At 37.8% G+C, this 12,291-nt stretch overlaps 1 protein-coding gene across 1 annotated transcript in view; it reads right to left on the bottom strand.

The window, feature by feature from the left end:
- gcgrb (glucagon receptor b) overlaps nt 1–11,762 on the bottom strand; it is a 61,118-nt gene extending 49,356 nt beyond the window's left edge. Inside the window, exon 1 of the mRNA XM_032563796.1 lies at nt 10,696–11,762. The gene's annotated coding sequence lies outside the window, so the exon portion shown is untranslated. The remainder of the gene's footprint in view (nt 1–10,695) is intronic.
- Between the last annotated feature and the right edge of the window lie 529 nt (nt 11,763–12,291).

Below are 12,291 nucleotides of genomic sequence, written 5' to 3'. Positions count from 1 at the left end.
CGTCCTACGTTTATATTTTATCACAGCATCCGCTGTGAATAGCTTTGCATAACCCCTCAACCAACCCGGCGGCTTTGACCAAACGGATCCATGTGCAGCCGGCAAGACTTCAAGTGATGCTCACTTTAAATTATGTCCAGAGTAGGTTGCATCATGTTCTTTGGGTTTTAATGAAATTGAATTCATATGAAAGCCGCCATTGAATTTTCATCCATTTTTATACTTCAAAAACAAACTAAAAAATTGAGTACTAAAAATGTTTTCATAATGAATAAAGAATACATGTCCTTCCTGTGTCTTCTGACAACATTTTCTGAGATAAGAAAGGAAAAAAATTAACTTTTAAATGGACAGTCAATGAGAAAACTCATGACGTGAGCGTTCTAGGTTAGTTGGCGTTAAATTTGATTGTTCTATAATACTTTACGGGGGAAAATCAGCAATTCACAGATATGGGAATCATGAGTTTTTACTTATGGGGGCATACGTATGTTTTACAAAATCACTAACGCCAATGTGGAAAACATAGTCACACCAAAAAAAAAAAAAAAAAAAAAAAAAGCCCACTGGAGTTGGTGCTAGATTGACAACATAAACCATGAAACTCTTTTAAGATACCATACAAATCCTTTATAGTCTGCCTCCATGCAGACCCGTGTGGAGTAAAGAACGCCCGAGTGTGTTAACAAAAAAACGGGAAGCAAAACATATGAGGCCTCAGTTGATCATTTAATTTATTCTCCTAAATAGTCCGACTCTGTCATGGTCGTTGCTGGATTTGAATAATTTTGACAGGCTAATTAGCGAGATAACTCTTTAATATGTTTATCTCATTTAAAATTACCGGCACTGAAAATAACAGGAAAAAAAAAAGGTGGAAAAACACAGTGGAGCAGTTTGTAAGACGGGGATTTTTCGTCACAAAACAAGAGCAGGTTGTTTGTGTGCCGTGAAGACTTTAAGGTTTCTCACTTCAGCCTCAGAAGTGAAGCTGAAACTCATCAGTTTGTACTGAACTCATCAGTACAAACTGAACTCATCATTCTTCCCACTTTTCTCTCTTTTCATATTCCCTTTTTTTTGTTTCCTTTGGGCAATCCACAGTGGATCATATTATAAATTAGCTCCTCATGTATAATGGATCGGCTCTGAGGCTGTGGATTGCTCGCCAGCGTTAAATCGCTTTCCCCCATTGTGTCCAATGGTCCATTGACTGCACTCAGTGAAGAACATTTATAGGGACACGACAAGCTGTAGGAAAAGTGCTCTTGTCGCCTCAAAGGATGTCTGCATGCTTACTTGACAACGCAACCTTTTAGAGCGATGCAACATGCAGTCCAGTCACATTCTCTTGTGTTTCCTCGTTATTTGGTCACAAGTTTGAATTTAGCTGTTTGAGGTCCATTAATTTCAACTGAAGAGTAATTCCTACTTTTCTAACAGAGGAGGGTTTTGCAAGTGATGTCATTCCCAAAATCACCTGTGATACCCATTGACTTGTCATAAACTGTTTATGCATCTTTAAGACAAATAAAACTACACTAAAAAATTTGACATTAAGTTTTGTGCAAATATACAAAAACAACGTCCATAATTCGCTAAAATGTCTGCAAAATAAGTTCAGAAATGTTGATTTGCAACAAAAGTGTTTTCCACCTCAGGTTAGCTTGGTTTTGTGCTAAGCTAGCCTCATTCATATGCTTTTCTATTATCCTCCAGTTCAGTTATTTCCCCTGTGTTTCCTCTGCCATGTTTGCAGCTGGTATTAGCAGAAGCTACAGTCCCAACCAGATAATGTTCCAGTCTGAACTCCAGATGTCAGAACTGATTTCACTGGATTTATTTTGAGCGGCTCTTAAAAACAGGCAACAAGATTCTGTTAAACAGTGTCACTGCTTTTAAATTGTTTTCTATTATTTTACACTTGTGCATATGTATTAATTAGTTTTATTTTGTAACCAGACTTCTATTGTATTACAGACTTCTGCCCAGGTCCCTCTTGAAAATGAGATCTAGATCTCAACGATGTTTATCTGGTTAAATAAAGGAAATAAAAGAAAATAATAATGCCTGGCTAATTTGATTGTAAGCAGGCCAGCCTAGCAACGACTACTCACACCTGCCACATGTTGTCCACTTAACATGCAAATAAACAACAAGTGGGCCGTCAGCTGGGCCATTACTGCGCTTCTGTAACATCACAGATATAATCAAATTACCTAAACTTGGTTATCATTCAAACACGACTAGACGGAAGCTGAAATGTATCTTCTGCAAGATCTGTGGATTTGGAGTTAAATTTTTCCCTTTGTTCCCATAATTTTATATAGAGTGGATTGTGGAACATTTTGACAGCAAAACCCACTTCACAGTCAGAGTGAAACATCAGGATAAAATGTCATTTTCAGCATTTTCTTTGGTTTCTCTGTTCTGCACTTTGCTATCTCTTTTTCTGTGCAGTCATTCTCTTTACGCCTCAAATATCGTCATATTAAATCTCATCACACATCATTTATTTTGAAGCATATGATGAACATTAATCTTAAACTTTCAACTGATAAGATCAAACAAAATTTAAGACCCAAATCACAAAAAAATGATGAGCCTATAATATAGAAAACGATTACTACATTCTCTCTCTCTCTCACACACACACACACGCACACACGCACACCCACCCCCACACACACACACACGCCCCCATGCATGCACACATGCATGCATAAATCATCTATTGAACTTTGTGGACCGGGTAGAGGAAGGAAAAGTTCAATTATATGCTCCAAGGATGAGACAGAGAAAATGTGGGGAGGTTAGGTTTGAGGTAATTTGAGAGGAGGCTTTGCAAGACGAGTGGGTGAGTGTAGTAGAGGATGGAGAGACGGCTAATGTGGAGTAAGGAGATAATGCAATCAAAAAGGAAAAGGATAAAGTAAGACATACAGCAGAACAATAAAGGAGTAACAAGAAGAGATTTTTAACCTTTACTGTGAGTGAACAGGGTGACATAAAAACGATCATTCAGGAAGCGATGACTAGCTGAAGAAACGGCGCAAGCAGATAATGACAGCGATTGCCTAATTCAGGTCTTTCAATTTCACTGTCAGTCAAAGAAAATCAATTCTTGCAAATAATCATCTGTGAACTGTTGCGGTCAGACAGTTTCTGGGAGGTTGACAGGCTGGTCACTGGAAATCTGTGTCATAAATTGCGGTGTGGGGTGGTGAGGCAGACGCAGATGACCCAGGTTGGAGTGAATAAATGAAGAATTTAATGAAATTGTCAGATGTTCAAAGTCCAAAATCCAGGCAGCACAGGAAGAGCGGAAGGCTAATGCTCACAACTGGTAGCAACTGGCATTACAAACAACTGATGACAGACTTGACGGTGGACAAGATGACTAGACTAGACAGACTACAGAAGGACGGGACAAGAAACAAGGAACGCCGGTGGGTATAAATACACAGAGGGTAATCAGGGAATGAGACACACCGGGGAGCAATCAAGGGGTAGACAGTACAACATGGAAACTCAATAGACACAGAAACCTAAAACAAACACAGAAAAACTCAAATCCTTACAGTGTAGTTCAGATTACTACACTGTAACACTGACATAAGTACTTAGTGCCTTTTATAATTTCTTTAACATGTTAAACTTTTTTAAAGATGCTCATCTTAATGACAGTGTTGAAAGTAGCAGCAATGGCAAAGCAATAGAGAACAAAACAGGAGTCTTAAGGTGATGAAAATATAAAGTTATGTTATATACAGTTATATTATATAATCTATAATTCTTGATGGGAAAATTACAGAGCGTGTATGATTTATTTTTCAGCAATTGAGTTCCAATTCTTATTTTCCATGAAAGTCTCAGAGGTTTACGAAAACAATGGAAAAGCAAACTTGGCTTGTCCCTCCTAGGTTGGGCCAATTATCAAACATGAGCAAAGCATATGTATTAATATTTTATTACGATTAAAACTGTCTTAGTTTTCTTAACCCCAAGGCAGTGAAGTAACAAAGAACATTTAGCGCTCCACCTTCTTTTTTTCATTAGTTTTTCTTATCAACACTAGATGGACCTTCAGTTTGTTCATGCCATGGTTGGAAACTTTTTTCTTAAACAAAACAAATCAGCTGTTTCAACAAAGGCTGCTTCGGGAAACAGGCTCGGCTCGTGTTGATTAAATAAAGAAGGATGTTGATAGAGCAGACCTTTTGGCACGCCCGCATTAAAATTTATACACACAGACACGATCCTGTTCTCAACATACAACGGTGTGTGTTTTGTTTCCAGTGACATATAAAACTGCTACATACATGGAGTGCAGTGAAAAACTCTTGGTCCCCTTGCAGACTCTTCTGCTTTTGCCTTTTTGGCAAAATTGAATATTAAAAATCAAACATGACGTTAATTTACTAAGACAAAAAGCTTTCAGACCACCTGGATCTTGTGTGAAGAAGAGATGCCCCACCATCGCCAATTGTTAAATCATGACTTGCGATTAAAAACATTTTTCAGACAGGCGGTTTCAGTAGCCGCACAATGGCCACCTTAATGCCTGATCCGTAGAGTGACGGTTTTGAGTAAGTTTAACTTATCTGAACACATGAACTAGCAACACAATCCAGCCTCAGTCACAGGACGTCCAAGAGAGAACAGAGAAACAAATTCTCAGTATGGAAAGAGAAAGTCTAAGTGTTTTGAACTCCAGAAGGTCACAATAAGAGTCACAATCTGCAAACGGACAAAACGTGGAGCAGCCATGAAGCTTACAGGAAAACTTCCAGGAGGTAGAAAAATGACCAAGAATATCTGAAGGACTGCAGACGTTGCTTAGCACAGCTAAGAAGTTCATTAACCAGAAGAAGAGACTGAGAAAGAAATTGGGCAAAAATGGCACCCATGGAAGAGTTGCAAGGTGAAAATCACGGCTGACCAAAAACAAAACAAGAGCCTCAATCACTTTTGCCAAAAAAAAAAAAAAACATCTTGGTGATCTCCCAGACCTGTGAGAAATTACTATGTGAACAAATGTGATAAAAGTAGATGTTTTTGGAAGTTGTATGTTAATATGGCATAGTCAGAGTTGGTGGTGATAGTGTGAGTCAGGAAATGCTTTGGCACTTCACCACCTACACAACCTGCCTTTATTGAAGGGATAAATGGTTTTGGTTCAATAAAGGAACCAAACCATGTCTGCCTGATCTATGGTTCCTTCAATAAAGGAACAGTTGCAAAACACACATAAAGGCAGTAGTTTCTTGTGAAGGTGACAACTATTATTAGTTTTAGGGAGGCAAATACTTTTAACATAAAGCCAAGTTGGTTTGGATATCTTTTTCCAAGTAGACTGGTCAGAGCCTGCAAGTCCAGAGTCCAAACAAAACAGATACACAAATCCAAACATAGACAAAAAGTACAAGCTGTTAATCTGCTTTCACTTTTCAATCCCAACATTGAAAATAATCCATATGTAAAAAGATTAATAGCAAGTGCTGGTTGTTCACTTTTTGATCACTTTTTTTTCTATTTAAAAACTATGTTGTTTGTTTGTTTATGCTATGTTTGTTTGACATTAAAATTTGCTGATAAGCGGCAAAAAAAGAAAAGAAGAGAAAACAAAGCAGAAGAAATTTGCAAAGGAGGAAATACTTTCTTTTTTATACAGCACTGTACATGACGGCATTACATGTTAGAGAATTTCGGCAAGCGGGAGCTTCAGCAGGGAATCTGTCATCCAGCTGCATCATTACTGTATATGTATGAGAATGTGCAGAATATAGACAAGCCCATGGGCTTTTTTTTTCCATTCACCCTGCAATTTAACCAACACTAATAAATAAATAACAAGCAGATCAAATGCAGAAGCCCACAAAAGAAAATTGGCATTAAATATGCACATCTGCTTTGAGATATATGCCATTTTTATGGGGATGGCCACGCATTGTTTGAAACCGTGGAGTTTCTGCAAGAAGCACAGATCAGCTGTGCAAAGATTTGTGATTTATTACCCACAAATATCTCAAATATTGCTTGTGCATGCATGTGTGTGTGGGGGGGGGGTGCGCGGTTTTCTTTTATTATCTTCATTGGTTCTTGAAGCAGGATTTCAGTAATGACTTTGCTCTGCTGCACATGCTGGCTGCAGAGGAGAACAAAAGACTTCTCAGGCAAGCCGATGTACTGAATGTTTGAGATATCAATCTTCATGCAAGTCTTTCGTTCATTAATTACGCTCCTATCAAGCAGCTTTATTTTCGCTCTGTGATCACAAGCACGCAGTGGGACTCGGTGGAAACCGGCTGCTCGAGTGAGCGCTGTCGTGTCAGTGGGTGTTTACATCATCCTCCAAGTGTAGCTTACAATGTCAAGCATGAATGAAGAGCAGCAACAAAGAGCAGTCCTCGTGCCTCTGTGGCTGAAGTAATACAGCCGATTACCCAGACACAGTCATTGATCTTATGGAAATAATTTTTTTATTTATTTCTACAAGCAGAGTAGTGTAAGCCTACCCCGACACTTCCGGACGAAAGAAACTATCAGGTTAAATCAATTTCCTTCTATTGTAAGCCGTAGGTTCTTGTAGAGCGCTTTATCTAGTCCAGAGGACTCCAAGCATTTCACACTACATTCACTCATTCACACACTGATGGTGTGAAGATACATTGTACACTCCTCTGCCCAGGGCAGTCTGAAACAAGCCAGGCTGCCATGCACCGGCGCTCTGACCACCATGTAAGTGTCTTAAACTGGCAACCCACCGATTACATGACAAGCTCCTACCACCATCGCTCCACTTGCCACTTGTGTTGTTCAGTTTAAGGTCAAACATCCTTGTTTTGTACTAAATGAAAATCCATCCCAAGTTCACAGATCTTCCAGTGATAAAACAGCCCAAAGTGTTTCAAATGGAAAGGAAAAGTGTGTGAAAGTAAGTGTCTGAAATGGTTTGTTGTAGCTACAGCCGATTGTGAAGGGTGTCAGGTAGAGCCATCATCCCACGGTATTATTGCGCTTGATGGCTGTTTTCTTATGTTATAATTCTAACATGCTGTTGTTTTTATGCGTTGAAACTTTCTACTCAGTCTGGATCAGCAGCAGCAGTAACATCATAAGGCTTCATAATAGTTTTTTTTATGGCGTAATCATTTTTCCCCCACCTAAACGTAAAACACGTACTTTCCCCCTTGGACACATTTCTATGAATAAACCGATTAAGTAACCTTGAGCACAAGCACATTTATTAATCTTTGCATTTAGATCCCGGCACCGTTCTTAGTATTGCTGGTATTTTTACAAACTGGCAACCCAAAGAAAGCAGGTATTCTGACCAGAGTCCTTAGAAGATCTGAGCATCTGTGTAAAACATAAAGCTTGTAGTTGATAATCAAAGCATTTATGAGGTTTTAAAATCACTGAGTGACAAATTTTATTCTTGACTGAATACATCTTAAATTTCTTATTACGCTAATCAGTGCATTGCATTGAGAGAGAAATACTAAGCAGGTATGACACAAGTCAATGTCAGAAAATGCTTAGAAAAGTTATTTAACATGCATTCAGAAGTAAGATCATATAAATCAAAAGTCAGAGAGCCGATTAAAACTCGCCCTGTCTTTATTTCACAACAGCCCGTTGTTGTTGTCCACATATCGACTGAAAAACTTCCACTGAAACCTTGTGCTTTTAGGTCAGTTGGTAGAAGTTAATGGAAAAAAGTCATTATCTCATTTCACCCTGTTACATGTTTGTAGACCAGCCTCTTTGAATCAATATCTGTCCTTTTGCAAATGTTCCCTCTGCGGGTCCATACTGACCAGATAAATAAAATCCTGTGGGCCCCACGCTGTTACAAAGAGACGCCTGATGTCTGGAGGGAAAACAATGAGCCTGAGGGAAGAGGAGTTCGGCTTACTAGAAAGTGAAGGAAAGCAGACGGACACGAGCAGATTTGAAAGGAAGGGAAGGAGTTTAATTTAAGCAAAGCAAAATATGGGGGGAGATTTTTGGTGGTCAGAGAATTCAATTATTCACAGCAGAAAGACGTAACAGATTACTTTTAAGGGACCTTGAACAAGTACCTGCCTTGAAGGAGAAAATGAACTCAGAGATGGAGACTCTCAGTAGCAAGAATGAGCTAGTACACAGAACCTGAGTTAGTGCTGGTCATTTCTCACTGTTGCCTTTCTGTTTATTTGCAGTTCTTGTGTTTTTGTGCCTAGATTTTTGGGGGAAATAAGCCATCTTCCATACAAGGCTTGCATAATTCTTACCCACCATGGAGGCATTTTCCACAAACTTTTGAGTGCCAATGATTTTACAGTCATTTTTCATCTAGTTACAGTTTGCTCTAAATTTATGTTATCTGAGTCTGATAAATGATATCCACCAGCAGGAAGTCATTGGGAGTTTTTTTTTTGTTTGTTTGTTTGTGTGCTTAGAGTCATAATCTCCTATATTTCATAAAAAAAACTTTACTTTATAATGTAAAGTAGGGTAATGTAAAGTTTCCAGTAAATTATAAATGAGATATTTTTTCATTTCTATGATCATTTATTATAATAGAAGTATATCTAAGCACATTGGGCTTAGATATACTGAGCAATAAATCCATAGCAACATATATAGTGATAGACAGAACTTTCTATAATATCAATGAACTCCAATCCGGAACCGCACAGCATTCTGGGGGATGTAGGAAGAGGAAAGGCTTGAGCCACTCGACCTCTCACTGACAGCGAGGCAAGGCCTGGAGCATCAACTAACTCACTCACTCTTTGGTTTCCTAGCAACAACTTATTGAGTAACTTGTGCAGCAGCAGCTTAAGGTTTCACCACTGTGCCTCTTAACTGCTTACAAATAAATAAAAAAAGACAACGTGGAGAGAAAGAAGAAAATGAGAACAACAGCGCAAGAGAAAATTATTGATAAAACAGGACAGTACATGCTTTTAGTACTTTAAATATTTTGAAATCTAATCAGTAACTATTGATATCAACTGATATGAAATGCTTATATCATGATATTGTCCATCCCTAGGATATGGAAGTAGAGACAAACTAGGAACGTGTAAATATAATCAAAGGGGTAAATACAAAGCGTGCCAACTGAATACACCAGCAACAAGTCAGTTCAGGCTAAATTGGTACAAATACCTATGTGTCCCAGCTGGAAAATGTAGCTCTTTAAGGCTCAGTAAGTTTTAAATCAATGTGATTCTAAAGTTCAGAAATGTACACACAACTATACTTCACATGCTTTGGTTTGCTTGGAGCTGTCACAAAAGCAAGGTTCACCAATTTTACACACAACATCCCATAAAATAAAATGTTGGGATGCATCCTTTATTCAGGCTACATCAAGATGTAACATTTTTATGAGTAAAATGATGCATAAATAAAACAAAATGGTTGAGACATCCATGTCATGTGAGAATCACTATCCTTCGTGTCAAGTGACACAAACACAGCTTAGCAAAATGAACAAATGTAGATTCTTACCAACAAATTAAAAGAAAAACAAGACATGAAACGAAAAACTATACTGCTTTATGCTTTATAATTGCTTGAGGGTAAAATACCCGAAATGGTAAAATGTTAAACATTCTAAATATGTTTTACATATAATATTTACTTTGCTTGTTTTACTTAAAAAACTCTCAAATATTTTACAGGTACAAAGCTATTAAACACTTAATGAAATTTAGTTGAGCAGCTCAACATATTATTTATTTTTTTGTAGAATTTAAGGCGGACTGCATTGAACCTTTTTTAAGTTTCACGAGTCTCCAAAGACGCCTTGCTGGAAACCCCTATTTCGTATTGACTGTAGATTACTGAAAATTCGCTGAGGGGGACATTTATGATTTGTTTTACTGCTGGTGGCTGCTGCTGCTGTGAGGACCTGAATGTAGCCTACATTGGCAGCTGCATGCATAACTCTTCTCTACACGGTTCAGATGAGAAAAGCAGTATGGCAGAGATCGCCTGCCTTGATAGATGAATGACTTATGAGTCACAAGACATTACGTCTAAAAATAAAAATAAATAAATAAATAAATAAGAAGGTACCCGTGTTTGCTGAAAATTGACAAATAAATACGGAAGCCGGCTGAAAACATGCACAAACACACGAATGCTTGTAAGCTCATTTTAAGTCGGTAGGGAAAGAAATGTAAGCAGCATAAGTTTAATCAAACAGGCTGTAACAACATCAACGGACTCGCTAAAAGTCCAGCATTTGTTATCATTTCTGAGAAAACAGCCGGGTTGCAACACACAGAATTGTTTCTAGCATTAAGACACGCAGATAAATATCACTTGGGGAAAAAAAAACCCCTAAACATTCTGATGTCAATAGATTATCGAAATATTTGCTAAGAGGCCAGTTGGAACTTAAAGTGTAAGAAGGCTGCGCGCATCCAGCAGCTAACAACCGCGATGACAGAAGCATAAAGTGGGACAACAATACAGGCAGAGATATGATTCATATTTGTTTACATAAAAACATAAAAAGTTTTTAAAGCACCGGAAAAAAAAAAAAAAAAAGTTCAGCATCTATGTTTGTGGTGATAGACGGAACAAGAGAATCAAAAGTTTAAGGTTTCCAGAAAAACAATGCGTCTCAACTAAGATGAATGAATGAACGGATTTAAAAAAAAAGAAAGAAAAGAAAGCTTGTTTCTTTACCTTTGGGTTTAGACCTCCTTGTGCGCACCTGGCAGCCCCACCAAGCCCTCCGTTCAGCTCCCGGTCCGGTCCATCACAGGAGGCAGCAGAGCCAGAGCGCATCCAACCCAGTTGAACAAGAGCAAGAAGTACAAGAAAGAATGAAAGGCAGAGAGAAGGAAAGAAAGAAAAAAAGTCTTGTGATGATACAGATAGTCTCTGATCCAATTAGATAAAGTCCAACTTCTTATTTTGCATATATACTATTTTATTTTTAGTTTTGTTGCTCTGTTTATAAAGACGTGCGTTTCTAAATTAATTCTCGCCCCTGTAGCTGACCCGGAGCGTGGAGTGAACCGGACTGAGAGCGCCTGAATGCTGAGGTGTCGGTGTTCCCACCATCTGCACAAAGCCACTGAAAATATACAGGATCATTTCCGGCTTAGTCTTTCAAAATAATACCCTTTAAAAACTCCGTAGAACGAAATAATTATTAGGGATAGGGTTAGAGTAATGAATTATTGTCTCTGTTTTTGGACACTTCTTTATTTTTATTTTTTTTACTTATTTTTTACAAGCTATGACATATTTGAGATCATTCATTGAATAAATTACTGCCAGTAGAATAGAATAGAGGCACTGCTGTCAACAAACATGACTTATGTCATACAAATTAAATGAAAATAAGCAAAAAACAACAAAAATAAGAAATTCTCAGAAAACCACTAAATGAATAGAACATACATTATGCAGGATGCATAATTTATGTGAGGTCGGTTCCACTTGCGACACAAGATATTGCACATAACAGTGTGCAATATGGGTTCACATGCTCTCTATGAATAATTCAGTGTGAGGTTGGGGGCAGCAGAGTGAGCTTGAGTAATAATGTGTTCATAATAATACTACAGTTGCATATAAAAATGCTTAAATAAGTCTTCATCTGATGCAAATTTCTTAACACGCTGAAGTTTAGCTTCCAGTAATACTATCACAGTCACATTCTTTTTCCAGTTAAAACAAGAACCTTGAAGAAAAAGAAATATGTTTATTCATACCAACAACTTATCAGAAACCAACAAAAAAACAAACTGTTTCTTAGTAAAAACTGAAAATAGCATTAATCAATAAATAAAAAAAAACCTCTTAACACTAATGTAAAACTAAGTATAGATTTATGTGGTGAATCCTTTCATCCTGAAGCTTCTTCCCTTCCCCCCTCAGGTCTCTTTCTGTAAAATGATCTGAAATCTTGAAAACTGACTGACTGAGATTGAGATCTAAAAGATGGGAAATGTTGCCAGTTTGTCTCAGTTTATTGTGAAACGGGTGACTTCAGCTTCCTGTAAGGGTCCTAAAACCCGGAAGCTTCACATAACTCTGAGCTTGACTCCAAATTAATGTAATTTAATATTTTTCCCCCTTTTTGACCCAAGAGAGGTCATGTTTTGCTTTTAACTATCCAAAAAAAAAGTGACCATAGGTTTGTATTTTATACAACTCCTTGATTAATAATACTAAACAGCATCCCTCCATGGTGAACACAGAGATTATAGAGTCCCTATGGGAAAATGTGATTTAAAAAAAAAAAAAAAAGGTGAAGTAATGTGGGTGGGG

The sequence above is a fragment of the Xiphophorus hellerii genome, chromosome 5, assembly GCF_003331165.1.
Source record: "Xiphophorus hellerii strain 12219 chromosome 5, Xiphophorus_hellerii-4.1, whole genome shotgun sequence".
In the NCBI taxonomy this organism is placed as follows: Eukaryota; Metazoa; Chordata; class Actinopteri; order Cyprinodontiformes; family Poeciliidae; genus Xiphophorus; species Xiphophorus hellerii.
The sequence above is the reverse complement of the archived record's forward strand: the minus strand, read 5'-3'. Positions and strand labels throughout refer to the sequence as shown.